We start from the raw sequence: 16,120 nt of genomic DNA on the forward strand, positions 1-16,120 counted from the left end.
TAGCCTTGTCTGGGGGTATTGCCTCCACTTAACCACCCCCAACCCATTTACTCTGACTTCCTGCATCTCACCTGCCTCTTACCATCTCCAATCCCTACTCCCAACTCTTCTCATTTTAGTCTGGCCTCTTGGTTGGGAGATGCATTTAGACTCCTCCATATTGGACTGGGGTTTCCCACGTGGCTCAGTGGTAAAGAATCTGCCTGCAATGCAGGAGCTGCAGGAGACCCGGGTTCGATCCCTGGGTTGGGAAGATCCCTTGGAGGAAGAAATGGCAACCCACTCCAGTATTCTTGCCTGGGAAATCCCATGGACAGAAGAGCCTGGTGGGCTACAGTCCTTGGGGTCACAAAAGAGTCGGACATGACTTAGCGACTAAAACAACACTCTGAACATGCTGGACTTGGCTTGTCACTCAACTTTGCCTGTGTTAGCAAGATGCTCTCTAGTCTGTTAAATGCTGGGTTGTTGGAAGACTTGCTTGTGTGAAGATGGATTCAGTGCTGGGCTCTGCGGTTCTGGGGCCAGGAATTCCTTCTCTGAATTCCCAGCCTCCAGCCGAGGCACTTGGCATAATTCATGCTTGTGAAATCCAAATAGAGGGAGGACAGTGCGGTGTCTTTGTAAATCATAGTGATTCCACAGACGTGATAGAATCAGACCTGATAAAGAATGGCCTGAGTGAGATTTTCCCAGGGGGCATCTCTTCAGTGGCCTGTGCTTGATTCTTGATTTGGGATACTTTTCACAAGAGGAGACACTCTATGGCATTAAGATCCTACGTCTTTGGACTTCCCTGGTGGTCCAGAGATTAAGTATCCACCGGCCTGTGCAAGCGACATGGATTTGGTCTCTGCTTTGGGATGATTCCTTAGTCAAGGCTATGGTTTTTCCAGTAGTTGTATGGATGTGAGAGCTGGATGGTGAAGGAAGCTGAGCGCCAAAGAATTGATGCTTTTGAACTGTGGTGTTGGAGAAGACTCTTGAGAGTCCCTTGGACTGCAAGGAGATCCAACCAGTCCATCCTAAAGGAGATCAGTCCTGGGTGTTCATTGGAAGGACTGATGCTGAAGCTGAAACTCCAATACTTTGGCCACCTCATGCGAAGAGTTGACTCATTGGAAAAGACCCTGATGCTGGGAAGGATTGGGGGCAGGAGGAGAAGGGGATGACAGAGGATGAGATGGCTGGATGGCATCACCGACTTGATGGACTTGGGTTTGGGTAGACTCTGGGAGTTGGTGATGGACAGGGAGACCTGGCGTGCTGCAATACGTGGGGTTGTGGAGAGTCGGAAATGACTGAGTGACTGAACTAAACTTGAGAAGATTCCACATGCTGCAGGGCTGTTAGTCTTGCGTGTTGTGACTACTAAAGCCCTAGTGTTGCAACAAGAGAAACCACTGCTATCAGAAGCCTGAGCACCATTAACTAGAGAGTAGCCCTCTCATGCCTCAACTAGAGAAAACCTGCTCATAGCATCAAAGACCCTGGCAGCCAAAAATAAACAAATGAATAAAATAAATAAACAATAGCAAAAAAGATCCTGCATGTTCGAGAATTCTGGTTTTTGGCTAGATATCATGGAATACCATTCAGGTGGAACACACTCCATTTTCTCTTGGGAGGATTTTATTTTATTTTTTTACTCTGCAACCCCAAAGATCCTTAGGTGAAATATAATGTTGTTTGGAGAGTCTGTGATCAGGTTTTCTGTGACTCTCCAGCTCAGCCAGATCTGGATCCATGAGGATAGTTTCATGATTTTGTTTACCAAAGTGAATCCGTAGTCTAGACAGGATGGAAATAGCTAGAGGAAACTATCCTCCCAGGTTTATTTGTCAAATAAAACTGGGGGCAAGGGTGGGAGTTGGGGGAAAAAGTGAGGTCACAAAGACAAAAGTATAAAAAGGAGAAGAATTAGCATCCTTTGTGAGGGTATTGTGTGCCATGACCTGAGGGAGGGCCTCTGCCATCTACTAGCTAACTTAATCCTTGCGATGGTCACTTGATATAGTGTTCTGGATATGATTGCATTGTGCTATGTTTAGTCGCTCAGTCGTGTTCGACTCTTCACAACCCCATGAACTGTAGCCTGCCAGGCTCCTCTGTCCATGAGATTTCCAGGCAAGAATACTGGAGTGGGTTGTCATGTCTTTCTCCAGGAGATCTTCCTGACCCAGGGATTGAACCCAAGTCTCCAGGGTCTTCTGCATTGGCAGGTGGGTTCTTTACCAGGAGATCTTCTCGACCCAAGGATCAAACTTGAGCTGTGGGATCTCCTGCATTGGCAGATGGATTCTTTACCACTGTGCCACCTGGGAAGCCCAAAAGTGCCAGAGGTAGATAAAATTAAATACAATTTTACAGACAGAAAAGTGAGGCCAGAAGAGGTGGATGACCCATCCAAGATAGCACACAAAAATATGATGCAGGGCCAGGGTGGAGCCGGCGGTTATGGAATCGAGAAAATGCAGAGGACTGCATATGAAATTATGAATTTATTGGTGTAACAAGAAGAAATAGATCATTTCTCATTTGTCGTTGTTGTTGTTCAGCCCCTAAGTTGTGTCCGACTCTTTGTGACCCTGTGGACTGCAGCATGCCAGGGTTTCCTGTCCTTCACCATCTCCAGGAGTTTGCTCAAACTTATGTCCATTGAGTCGATGATGCCATCCAATCATCTCATCCTCTGTCTCCCCCTTCTTCTCTTGCCCTCAATCTTTCCCAGCATTAGGGTCTTTTCCATTGATGCTCTTGGCATCAGGTGGCAGAAGTATTGAAGCTTCAACTTCAGCATCAGTCCTTCCGTTTCTGGTTAAGAGATCATTAACAGTTTAGGTTCAGTGCAACCTAAGCCATTTACTGAGGGAGAAACTGACTCCTTGCTGGGAGGCTGTAGGCTATTGGACTGAACATACCAGCAGTCTCAGTGTAGTCAGCTGGGTAAATATTGGTGAAATTGGGTGGTTCTTCTCAGAGTTGGGTAATCCTGATTTTGAGAGGTCAATCAGTCCAGCTTTTAGCCTTTTAGCAGAAACTCTTATCAACCTCAATGGCCTCAGAGGTCAATCTAGGTTTTGAAGGTAGCAACTGATATGCTCCTAGCACTTGATTTTTACTGAGGACCCTCATATGCAGTGTCTCCCTAATTTGAAGATGCTCTTAGATCTCTTCCACGGACCAGGGATATATCTTTCTCAGTCCCACTGGATAATAGCTTACATGGATTGAGTACTTATGAGGTGTTCCGCAGGGCCTGGGGTTCTTTATTCTGGTTACAATCATCACAATACTTCTCTGGGGGAAGGATTAATATTCCCATGTAGCAGATGAGGAAACTGAGGCCAAGTAACTCATGCAAGGTCACCTAACTTAAAAGGGCGCAGTAAAGATATGGACTTAAGCCAGCGTGGTTCCACCCTTATCCTTTACTTACAGCCGTGTCCTCACTTTGAGCTACGGGCCATGGGTCCATTCCAGAGTGCTTGTCAGGGCTCCTCTCGTTGGCTAAATGTGTTCTTAGGACACCCCAGTCACAGCCCTGGGCTGAAGCACAGTGGTTAGAACCCCAGCCGTCTAGCCCAGGATTACTGACTTTGGGATTGGATGATTCTTTGTAGGATGTCTGGCGGCATACCTGGGCTCCACTCTCTAGATGGCGTAGCAGCCCAATCCCCGGGTGGTGACGCCCAAAGTGCCCCGACCCAGTGTGCTCGTGTGTGTGTGTGTGTGCATGTGTGCACAGTCGTGTCCAACTCTTTGCACCCCCATGGACTGTAGCCTGCTAGGCTTCTCTGTCTATGGAACTTTCCAGGCAAGAATACTGGAGCGGGTTGCCATTTCCTACTCCAGGTGATCTTTTTGACCCAGGGATTAAACCTGTCTCTCTTGTGTCTCCTGCATTGGCAGGTAGATTCTTTACCCCCACAGTGCCTGGGAAGCCTCCCCGGTCTCCACCCGCCAATGTACCTGGTGGGCCCACATTGCCCCTGGTTGAGAATCTTTGCTAGACTCCTGGCTCTGTCGCTTCAGAATCATGTCCTTTGGGGGACTTCCTTGACCATCCAGTGGTTGAGACTTTGGCTTCTAATGCATGGGGTGCAGGTTTGATTTCTGGTCTGGGAGCTAAGATCACACATGCCTCGGAGTCAAAAAAACCAAACCATAAACAGAAGCAGTACTGTAACAAATTCAGTAAAGACTTAAAAAATGGCACACGCGCACACACACACATACACACACACGCACACACACACACACACAGTGAATCTTTTGAAGCCTCAGTTTCCTCACTTGTAAGTTGGGAGTAGTAATAGCACCTACCTTGGAGGTTATTTTGAAGGTTCTTCAAGTGAATATTTGTAAATCGGAAGAAAACAATGCCTGGCACTTAATAAATGACAAATGAGCTGTTACTCTTTCTCTTGCTACTTGAAGATGAGAAACATCTTTTATTATCTTCTCCCCATCCCGTCCCTCCCTTTTATTATCTTTTATACTCAGTGCTGGGTATTTGGAGAATGTTCTCTGAATGAATGTATCATCTTGAATTACTGTCTTCTCCATGCGGACCATAGACATCTTAGCCTACACCTAAGTCTGCCAGAAGTCCCACCTCCCAGCCTCGTCAGAGCTTAAAGGAAGCCTCCGATGGAAAATTCCATAGATGCACTTTCTGCTGCAGATCACCCCTCTCTGCTCCCCCCCACAACCAACTGCAGCTCCGCAGACAAGCCAGAGAAAAGAGAAGGGAAACGTGAAAACAATTCTGAATTCAGCTGGTGTGTGTGGAAGTGCAATATTCCAAACACAATTAAAACCCAATCAGGGTCCAGAAAAGTGCTTAAATGTGCCTGTCAAACAACAGACCACATGTGGCGTAGGCATCTCCCTGGGGACCCCTTCTTCAAGGGCTGTCGTGCTGGCAGTGAGGACCCCGCCCCAGCAGGACCCTCGTTGTCCCGCCCAAGCCTGAACCTCAGAGACCAGGTGTCCCTGGCCTAGGATGGAGCCCTGGGCCATCTCTGTTTTGTTTGTTGTTGGCCGTACCATGAGGCTTGAGGGATCTTGAGTCCCTAATCAGGGATCGAACCGGTGTCCCTTGCAGTGAAAGTGCAGAGTCCTAACCATTGGACCATCAGGGAAATCTGTGTTTACATTTTTAACGGTAGGTAGGGACCTCCCTGGTGGTCCAGTGGTGAAGACTTTGCCTTCCAAAGCAAAGGGCGCAGGTTGGATCCCTGGTCAGGGAGCTAGGATCCCACATGCCTCAGGGCCAAAAAACCAAAACATAAAACAGAAGCAGTGTTTGTTTTTTTCTTTTCAGTTTTCTTCTTTTTTTATTTTTAAAAATGTTTAATTTGTTTTTTGATTGAAGGATGATTACTTTGCAGAACTTTGTTGTTTTCCGAGAAGTGACAGTGTAACAAATTCAAGACTTTAAAAATGGTCCAAATTAAAAAAAAAATCTTAAAAAACAACAAAAAAGCAGCAGGCAAACACACACACACACACACACCTGGTTTTTGAAGAGGAGAGGTTGGCTGACTTTCCACGAGCATTCACTTATTTTCAGGAAAGAGTGGAAGTGGTTCACTTGTTCAATCAACAAGCACTTCATTCGGGGGCTGCGTCTGTGAGTCCAGCACTGGGCTACATCAGGGATTCTCAGCTGGGGGCAATGTCCCCACAGGCCATGGGACAATATCTAGACACACCATGATGTGGGGTGCCTCTAGTTTGTAGAGGCCAAAACCACCTTGAAATGCTTATGACAGCTTCTGCAGCAAAGAATTATCCAGTTCAAAATAACAGCAGGGCTGCAGCTGAGAAACCTAGCTGAGGCCCCAAGGATAGACAGACGAGGTCCCTGTCTTGACTAGGTTTCCTTGAATGCAGTCATCTTTTTTTTTTTTTTTTTAGTTTTTGTTGGGTATAATTGATTTATAATGTTGTGTTAGTTTCTGGTGTACATTAAAGTGTATCGGTTATACATATATCCATTCTTTTTTAGATTCTTTTTTCATATAGACCATCACAGAGTATTTAGCCATGGTCCCTGGGCTACACAGTGGATCCTTCTTAGTTACTATTTTATTTAGAGTAGTATGTGTATGTCAATCCCAATTTTCCAGTTTATTTCCCTTGCCCCTGCTTACTCCCCAACTATTTATTTAAGCAGTTGGACTTGGAGAGGTGTCCCTTTGAAAACAACTTCAGTCTTTTTTTCTCTGTCCGAGAGTGGACCTGTTGGTGAGTTTTGTGTGTGTGTGTGTGTTCAGAGCCGTGGTGGGTATATGTTTGGACTTGTGCGGCTGTCTGTTTATGTCTGTGTACCTCCGTGGGGCTCTGTTTGTCAGAATGCTTCTGTCACTTCCTTCCCCGGCTTGCCGAAGAAGCACGGGTGACTTGTGAAGACCTTCTAAGGTTGAATTCGTCACCAGGCAATGTTAAGGCATCATGGGGGCTTCTTAGGTGGCTCAGTGGTATAAAGAATCTGCCTGCAGTGCAGGAGACACAAAAGACACGGGTTCAATCCCTGGGTGGGGAAGACCCCCTGGAGGAGGAAATGGCAACCCACTCCAGTGTTCTTGCCTGGAGAATCCCCATGGACAGAGGAGCCTGGCGGGCTACAGTCTATGGTGTCGCCATAGTGGGATGTGACTTAGCTGGCTGAGCACGCACGCATGCGGGCTGAGTTTTCTGTGTGTTCCTGTCTCTGCCCCCAGTCCCTCACTACTCTCCCTGCCCCCACCTTGGCCATAGCACTAAAGGTCAGTAAACCCGCCTCCGAGTCGAGGCTTTGAACTTGGAGTTTAGTTTAGGCTAACTCCGCTGTGCCTGCGTGAACATCCAGGAAGCTTTAAAACTGGTATTTCCGAGGAATCAAAGAACAGTCACGAACGTGATTGATCTAGACTGGAGGTTTTAACTTCACCCCCGTTGGCCTTCTGGGCCAGATGACCCTCTGATGTGGGGGGCTGTCCTGTGTATTGTAGGGTGCTCAACAGCATCCCTGACTCAGGTCTGCTAGCTGCACCCCAGTACTGACAACCAAGGACGTCCACAGCCCCACGTCCCCTGGAGGCATAACACTGCCTGGTTGGAAATCATTGATCTACAAATACACAGAGAAGCAGGGATGCCCCTCACTTCTTTTTGAACCAAAGAACCCAGGTTCAAGTGTGAGACTGTGGGATTCCACTTCTACAAGGTGCAAAAACCAGGCAATGCCAACAGGGTAGTGGTTGCCCTTTGAGGAGTGGGAAACAGAGACTGGAAAGGGACACCACGGAGACTTCTGGGGATTTTTTTTTTTATTCTATAGATGCTGGGTACACTTATGATATATGTGCTTTTCTCTATGTATTTTTACACCTGAATCAAAAAGTGTGTGTGATGATGGGGAAACATATTAAGTGAACACATTTGGAGAATCAGAGAAGAGTGTCTTAGGGAAAAAAAAAAATCCAAATGGGACAGGTTTCATCTCCTTCCCAAACCCTGTGGTGGACGGTTTATGAGCAGCTTTATTTAAAGGATTCTTACGGAATCCCTCCATCTGTTTCTAAAGCTGCAGAAACAACAACTCTGCAAGGCAACGATCAGATTGAGGACAACACACTGTTGTTAGCTTCTGTACATACACACACACACACACACACACACACACACGCACGCACCCCAAACAGAGATGTCACCGGGCCTGTGTTGAATTGAATTTCCTGCCTTTGTGTTCTCCGGGGCAGCCCTGTGGAGGGGAACACGCTGCAAACTGATATGTGAAATGAACCAATAGGCCCAGTTGAGACTTCTAAAAACAAATAGCCCTTTTAATCTTCTGGAGGGGGAAGAAAGAATCATTTACATGGGCAATGATCAAGCTCCCTTCTTTGCACCCATTTCAAGGCTTGGTCTGGAACCTCTTTCCTAAATCCTTGTCACCCATACCAGCCCTGTCTCCATCCAGAGGACTCCAGATTATGATCCTTCTGGCATTTCCATGTCTTTTTTTTTTTTTACTACTTTAAAAATAATTAAAAAATTTATTTATTTTAATCTTGGCTGTGCTGGGTCTTTGTTACTGTGTGGGCATTTCTCTAGCTGCGGTGTGAGGGCTTCTCATCGTGGTGACGTCTCTGGTTGCAGAGCACGGTCTCTGGGGTGTGTGGCCTTCACTAGTTGTTCCATGTGGACTCAGTACTGTGACTCCTGGGCTGTACAGAGCACAGACTCAATAGTTATGGTGCATGCATTTCGTTGCGGGCTCTTCTTGAACCAGGGATTGAGCCTGTGTCTCCTGCATTGGCCGACGGATTCCTTACCACCCAGTCACCAGGGAAGGCTCCGTCTCCAGGCCTTAGGAAACAGCCACGCAGCCACGGCGATGCCGCAAACAGAGGCGGTAGGTGTTCTCTAGGTCCTTGCACGTTCCCCTTTCAGGGAACCCCAAGGAAGTTTCTAGAAAGAAGCAGGCCTCAAGATGTGTCTGAGAGACCGCCCCCCGCCCCAAGTCCTCCTCCTCCCAGGGGCCTCGTTGGGCACCAGCATTTAGGAAGAGGCGTGTGGACGCTGGCCGCGGCCTCCCCAGCTGGCCGGCGTTTATAAAGCGGAACACATCTGCTGTTGACTGTTAGCATGGAGGAGGGGAGGGTGTCGGGGGAGAGCAGAAACCCCAACATAGTGCCAAGAGAAAATTGCCTCTACGTTGGAGTGAAGGAGAAGGGCTTCATCAAAATGCCCCCCCGGCCACCCTCGCCCCCTCCTGCCTCCCTCCCCCGCTTCCCTCTTGCTTTTTAAAAGTCTCCAGGTTCTAGCCAGCCTGGAGATTTATGATGTGTTTTGCTTTTCGAACACCCTAAAATCGTATTTGGGTGATAAAGAGCTGAGAGGTCTGCAGATAGCCTGTTGGTTGGAAAAAGAGAATATGATGTATGGCGAATGTAGGCTATTTTGTGGTTCTAAACCCCCTCCGCATTGCCTGGGGCGACACGTCGGAGCCACTGAAAGACACAGCGCGACAAGCTCAGAGACACCCCCCCCACAATCCCCCATCCATGCACAGAGAGGCATCACATGCCTACCACACATGCCTGAGAGCCACAGGCGTGCGGAAGCGTGTTCATATGCAACACCTAAAACCATGTAAAACCGGAGACAGGCGCAGACCCATGTCTCATATCAGAACGGGATGGGAGGATGCATCCAGGCTCCACCACGCATGAACCTCCCTGCGGCCCTGCCGAGAAGCTTAAATGAATGGATTTTCCTTGCCATACGAGTGTCTTCCAAAATGCAGCCCTGGGGCCCACAAAATGCACTCCATCCTGCTTGCTTCATCAGACGTCCAGACCCCTCATAAAGCAGAAACCCTCAGAAACAGCATCTCACCGGGTTCGAAGCCCGGCCCTAGTCCCAGACTGGATGCCCCCATTTCTGCCTTCACAGCTGCTTCGGTCAACTTTGCAAGGGGAACTGGGTATCACAAGAGTGTTCCTGGAGACCCCAGGAGACAGGCAAGGCCAAGACAGACTATCAAGGACCCATGACGGATAAGCCCGGTGACAGCCAAGACAGAGAATTACATGGGGTTTCTTGGAGAGACAAAATAAAAACCGGCCCCCAGTCTTCCAGCCTTTTCTCCAAGATCTAATTACAGATGTCTTGACATTCCTTCTGCATAGAGTTTCCTTAAAAGATTTGCCAAGAAGAAACATTTGGAAACTGTGTTTTAGGTATAATCCGGTCTGGGAGTCACTTTTGCTTGCTTTGTCGTTAGATGACAGAGCGCTTAATTACAAGGAACGGGCTTGTACACTGCATTTGGAAAACTAGATTATTGACCCACATAATACACCCCATGCTGACAATGGCCTTTTGGCAAAATGTACGTCTCTGATCTTGCATTAATTACTACACAAATATACATATTGTGGGTACCGAGCTTATGCGACAGAGTCCTCTTGACACATGTTCACAATAAAAGCACATTTTTTTTTTCTTTGCTTCCCCTGACCCTAAGGGAAAAAAGATGAACATTTTTCAAGATGCCGTTTTAATGGCATGAAAACTGTCTGCTGAATGTTCACTCCACTTTTGTTCTTTTTCTTTTCTCCTTTTATGAAAAAGCCTTTTAAACCAAGCATTCCTGATTTGTAATTCCTTTCTTTGCTTTCGCTTTTATGCCGAGGGAGAGACAGATTAGATTAGATTAAAGACCCAGAGACAGCTCGTGAAATACATTCCATCTCGGGGCAATTTGGTTGATAGTCAATTTGTATGTGTGTACGTGCATGTGTGCATGTGTGTGTGTATGTGTGTGTGTTTCTTCTTGTGGCTGATGGTCTTTTTACAGACACAGGGTTCCGGTTTCTAGGAATGTATTTGTCCCCTTAACTTTTTCCCTTTCAAAAGTCTGCAGCCTTTGACTGTGGCCTGACTTTTTTAGGGGCCTGTGGCATTTGGGGGGGAAGGTAGTAAATCTTATTAACTTTTTCCCTTAACTCCTCACAATTTCTCAAAACTTCTTCCAAAAGCATTGGCAGTTTCTTCTCAAACTGCAGATGAAAGAGACAGTTTGTTTCAAAAAGCCTTTCCCCACCACTCCATTGGGCCCCCAGGTTTGTCTGATGATGTCACAGTGGTAGCCGAGGCAACACAGTGTGACATCACAGTCAAAAGGCTACTGACCTTGGCCTGGAATTCAAAGGAAAAGCTGCCCATAAACTTCTAAAGCAGGCAGGAGATAAATATCCTTAGTCATAAAAGAACAAACGAAGTTTGGGGTGGAGGGTGGGGGCTGGAAAAAAAGAGCAGAATTTTTTTTTTTAAAGAAATACAGTAAAATACTCTGCCAAGTTTTCCAGGAAGTGCCAGTGGCCATTTTGATGATGTGAACTAGACTTTAAAACCAAAAGAGGAAAAATGAATGTGCTGAAGAAGGGTCGCTTGCAATATTAAAAATAATCAGGTGAAGCCTACTCCTAAACCATAATTCATAAAATGAAGCGGAGCAATGCAACAAACAAACATGCGTTTCTGAGTGCCGGGAGAAATTAGCTGCCAGGATAAGGGGAGAAAGTCAGGGAGGGGATTTATCCAAAAAGGGAAAGTGCTGAAAGCCATGGGGTCTCCTGGACTGGATCCTGGGACAGAAAAAAAAAAAAAAAAGGGTGAAATCTGAATAAGTTCTAGACTTTAGTTCATTATAATGTCCCCATATCAGTGTCTTCATTTTGGGGGCCCATGGTAAGACAAGGAAGTAACATTAGGGGAAGCTTGGTGAAGAGTAAATGGGGATTCTTGTATCATCTGTTTTTTTTTTTTTTTTTAATTTTATGTATTTATTTAAACTAATTTCTTTTGGAGTGTAGTTGCTTTCTGCATCATCTTTGCAATGTGTCTGCCAATCTGAAATCATCACAAAGCCAAAAGTTTCTTTTTGAAAAAGGAGAAAGTGGGGCATTGTGTTTTGGTGTGTGTCTTGGGAAGTCTTCCAGTTTTCTCCATTCCCAGTCCACGTACCCAGGCTCTGGATTTCCATCATGGTGTGAGCATGTGACCTGCAGGGAGCCAGCTAGACTCACAGGAAAGAGAGAAAAGCTGGAGTTGCCTCTGAACAACTTTACAAAAGGAAAGACAGTCCCCTGGGCCATTCTAAGTTATTCTTGTCTTCAAAGCCTTCCGTGAGTCACCTGGTCTAATTTCACAGATAGACTTCTTTCTCCAGACATCCTGAGGGTAGGCTGACCACACAGAATGAGCTGATCTTCAGAGGCCAGGAGGCGTAGGAGAACAGCACGGAACTGGGAGAGGAGAGATCCTGTCCCTGCTTTCACATGAACTTTCCTGTGTATTGGGAAACCAGTTTCCTCTTCAGCCTCATCCTCCTTGCCTACTAAAGGGGGATATAGATGACATGTATTTACACTACATATCGGTGCTGGCTTGGATTGATTGGTAGGGACTGGCTAGGGCCTGGATCTGAGCCTGTGTTCAGTGAGTGTTGTGATCCATTAGTAATGTCTGTTACAGATGTGCAAGAGGACAGTTGAGGCATGTTTGCTATTCCAGGTCCTTGCACATTTGGGCCCTAGGCTTTTTGGGGCCTGCTAGTCCAGACTCTTGTGCCTCCTCTGGCATCTGTGTGAGCAATAGACAGAGCACAGTCCCTGGAGTCAGCCAGTAGTGGCTTCTAATCCTGGCTTTCCTTCCTGCACTGAAGCTGATATGGCCTATGACATTTAACAAATATGAACCACAAGTGTGCCAACCCCTGTGCATATCCCCTGCCATCTGGAGGCAATAGACAAGTTGACAGGCAATAAAAATGCACTGTGCTTAAGTGCTCTGATGACAGAAAAAGTGTTCTCAGGGTACTGAGTAGGAAAACCTGATTCACACCTGAGGGGCAGGCCAAGAAGACTTCCTGGAGGAAGCAACATCTAAGCTGAATTCTGAAAGATGAGTAGGTATTATCCTGGGGAAGGGAGCAGAGAGAGATGAGGATGGAGTTTGGCTGGGCTCAGATTATGTAGGGAATTTCTCATTCATTCTCAGGGTAAATGGGGAGTCACTGAGAAATTTTAGGTATGGGAATTTCATTAGCAAAAAGAAAAAAACAAACAAATGAACCCAAGTCTTTCTGTTTACAGAGATAGAGTAGGGGCAAGACTAGAGGCCATTTTTAGAATGAGGAGTGGCTTGGGAGCCTGGGGGTGACATCACAGGTGATCTTGGTTACCTTGACCAGTGACATGGTTTCCTGATTGTGTGTGTCAGCTGTGCAGGGTCCAGATGAAAGAGTTTTGTTCCCCATGATAACCTTGAGAGATGACTCAGCAGAGAAGAGGGCAGGCAGCGGAGAGGGTGCAACAGTCAGTTCATCTACAGATGACAGCCTGTCCTTGGCTCATGGGAAAACAAGGCAGAAAAGCAACAACATAATAATACCTGTACCAGCCAATACTACTTCCTGCTTCCTCCACCGTGGACCAAGCCACCTTTATCTCTCTCATTTGGGTGACTTAGTGGCCTAAGTCTCCTCCCTGGTTCCCACCCTGGACAAATTCTCTGTTTCACTCTTAGTTTTCAAAATTTCACTTTATTGAGGTATAATTTACACAAAGTAAATGCATCCCTTTCAAGTGTATGGTTCAGTGAATTTTGGTAAATATATGCATCTGTGTAACCACTAGTCCAGTCAAGGTATAGAACATTCTTCTTCATTTCCAAAGTTCCCTACAGTGCCTCCTCAGTCACTTCCCTGCCTTCACCCATACTCTCTGTCCCAGGTTGACCACTGATCTACCTTCTGTCAATGTAGAAGAATTTGATCATTTCAGAGTTTTATGTCAATGGAATCATCCAGTATGGATTTTCTTTTTTTGGGGGGGCGGGTCTGCTGTCTTTTGCTTGGGACTGCATTTTTGAGATCCATTTGTGTTGTTTCATGAATCAGTGGTTGGTTCCTCTTATTGATGAGAAGCATCCCTTCACATGGGTGTGTTGCAGTATATCTATTCACTTGAGAATGGATATTTGTGTTATTTCTAGTTTTTAAGTATTATGAATAATGCTGATATGAACAGCCAAGTGTAAGTCTTTTTGTGGACATATGATTCTTTGCCTTGGGTAGATATCTGAGTTGAATTGCTGAGATATATGGTAAGTGTATGCTTTTTAACATAAGCAACATAAATGACACCTAAGAGCTAAAACTATATAAATTCTAGAAGAAGAGAACATATTAAGAAATCTTTTTGACCTTGGAGTAGGCACAGATTTCTTAGTTAGGACACACAAAACCCATAAAATAAAAATAAATGATAAATTGGATTTTATCAAGATTTAAAACGTCTGCTCTTTGAAAGATTTTGTTGAGAAAATGAAAAGGCAGGAGAAAATATCATCTGTAAATCATTTATCTGACAAAGGACATGTATTGAGAATATTAAAAGGAGTCCTATGACTCATTAAATAAGAAGACAAATGATCCAATTTAAAAATGGGCAAAAGAAGAGGTATGAACCGTCAAATAACACATACAAAAGTACTCAGCACCGTTAGTCATGAGGAAAATGAAAACAGTAACAAGATATCATTATGCACCCAACACAAAGGCTGAAATTGAGAAGACTGACCATGCCAAGTGTTGACAAAGATGTGGAGCAACTGGAATGTCCAATGGGAACACAAAATGGTACAGCCACTTTGGAAATGTTAAATAGAGTTTTTTAAACTCCTTTGTAAAAGAGTGAAAAAAATTCTTAAAGCCCTCTCGGTTCTCCCCATTGTGCTAAAATAAAACCCAAACTTTGTGCTGTGATCTATAAAGCCTTCTATAATCTGGCTCCTGCTATCCTTCAACCTCTTCTTGCACCCTCTCCTTCAAGTTACTCCCTTTCTGCCACATTGACCTTTATTCTGACCTTGAGGCAGAGCAAACTCTTTTGCTATTTCTTTCGCCTGCATACTCTTTCCCTGGCCCTTTATATGGTGGTCTCCCTGATCAAGTCTCCACACAGATGTCTTCTCCTTAGAAAGACCATTGCTGTGCATTAAAAATGATCCCCCTAAATGGAACTCTGTTTAGAGTTATGTGGCAGCCTGGATGGGAGGGGAGTTTGGGGGGAGAATGGATACATGTATATGTATGACTGAGTCCCTTCTCTTTTCACCTGAGACTATTACAATACTGTTACTCACCTATACCCCAATAGAAAATAAAAAGTTTAAATTAAAAAAAAAAGAAAAAAAAAAGAATTGAAAAAAAGAATGTAAAACTTAAAGGTCCTCCTGCCGTCTGCCATATCTTATCGTTTTACATTTTTGTTCTTTTTAAAAAATGTATTTAGTTATTTGGTTGTGCTGGGTCTTAGTTGAGGCATGTGAGACCTAGTTCCCTGACCAGGGATCAAACCAGGAGTCCCTGCACTGAGAGTGTGGAGTCTTGGCCACTGGACCACCAGGGAAGTCCCCTTTTTACCTCTGAAAATCTCCTATGTACTTGCTCACTATTTACCTCCCCTCTCTTCCAACTAGAAAGAAGGCTCTGAGAAGGCAGAGATCTTGTTTCTCTATTCAACACTGTGCCCTGTAACAAAGTCCCTAACACACAGTAGGGCCTTTACAAATGTTGAACCCCCTAAGTGTCATTCACAGGGACAAGGACAGTATAGCTGGTTTCTGGCAGTTCTGGGATATGAATCCAGCTCTCTCTGGCCCTAAAGGCTTGGGTCTACCCCTTCTGAAATCTCACAGTGAGATGGGGCTAAATCTTGGAGGGCAAGACTAGATTCCAACCGCAGGATATACACTCTAGTCAGTGAAGAAGAATTCCAGGCATGAGAAAGGCCAAGTTAAGCTCCCAGAATGGCAATAGCTTGAGGGAAAGCCCAGGGTGTGTGGCCGTGGGGCCCAAAGGAGCCCAGCTATGACTTCAGTCCAGTCAGCTTCCTTCCTTCTTGGAAGTCAGCAAGAGAAACAGGGTGAGTTATTGACATCCTCACCCATTTCCCGTATGAAGAGAGAAATCTCCTAAGGACAGGGATGGGGTTGAGGATGTGGGGATGCTGCTTCTGTGTTGAGTTGCAGTTGTCAGGATTTGAGTAAGATCTGGGGGCACACAGGTGGTGTTAGGGGTAAAGAACCCGCCTGCCAGTGGAGGAGACGCAGGAGATGTGGGTTCAATCCCTGGGTGAGGAAGGTCCCCTGGAGTAGGAAATGGCAGCCCACTCCAGTATTCTTTCCTGGAGAATCCCGTGGACAGAGGAGCCTGGTGGGCTACAGTCCATAGGGTTGCAAAGAGTTGGATGTGACTGAGCAACTGAAAACACACACACAAATACATATACATGCGTGCGCCTCGTGGGGACACTCTGTGGGACCTTGATGCCTCGGGTGGAGGTGGAGAGGGATGGGCCAACTGGGTTGGGCCTCAGGGCACCTTGGGCAGGATTTCAGTGGATTTGAGTGTTATCTTTTCCACCATGGTTGAAGTGTGAAGGCAGAAAAGCAGTGTTGAGGTGATTGTAAGCTTGGAATCAGCCAGATGGAATTTCAGATTTGACTCTACCACTTACTAGCTGTGACCTTGGGTGAAGACTTTTTTCCTCTT

The sequence above is a fragment of the Cervus elaphus genome, chromosome 5, assembly GCF_910594005.1.
Source record: "Cervus elaphus chromosome 5, mCerEla1.1, whole genome shotgun sequence".
NCBI classification, from domain to species: domain Eukaryota; kingdom Metazoa; phylum Chordata; class Mammalia; order Artiodactyla; family Cervidae; genus Cervus; species Cervus elaphus.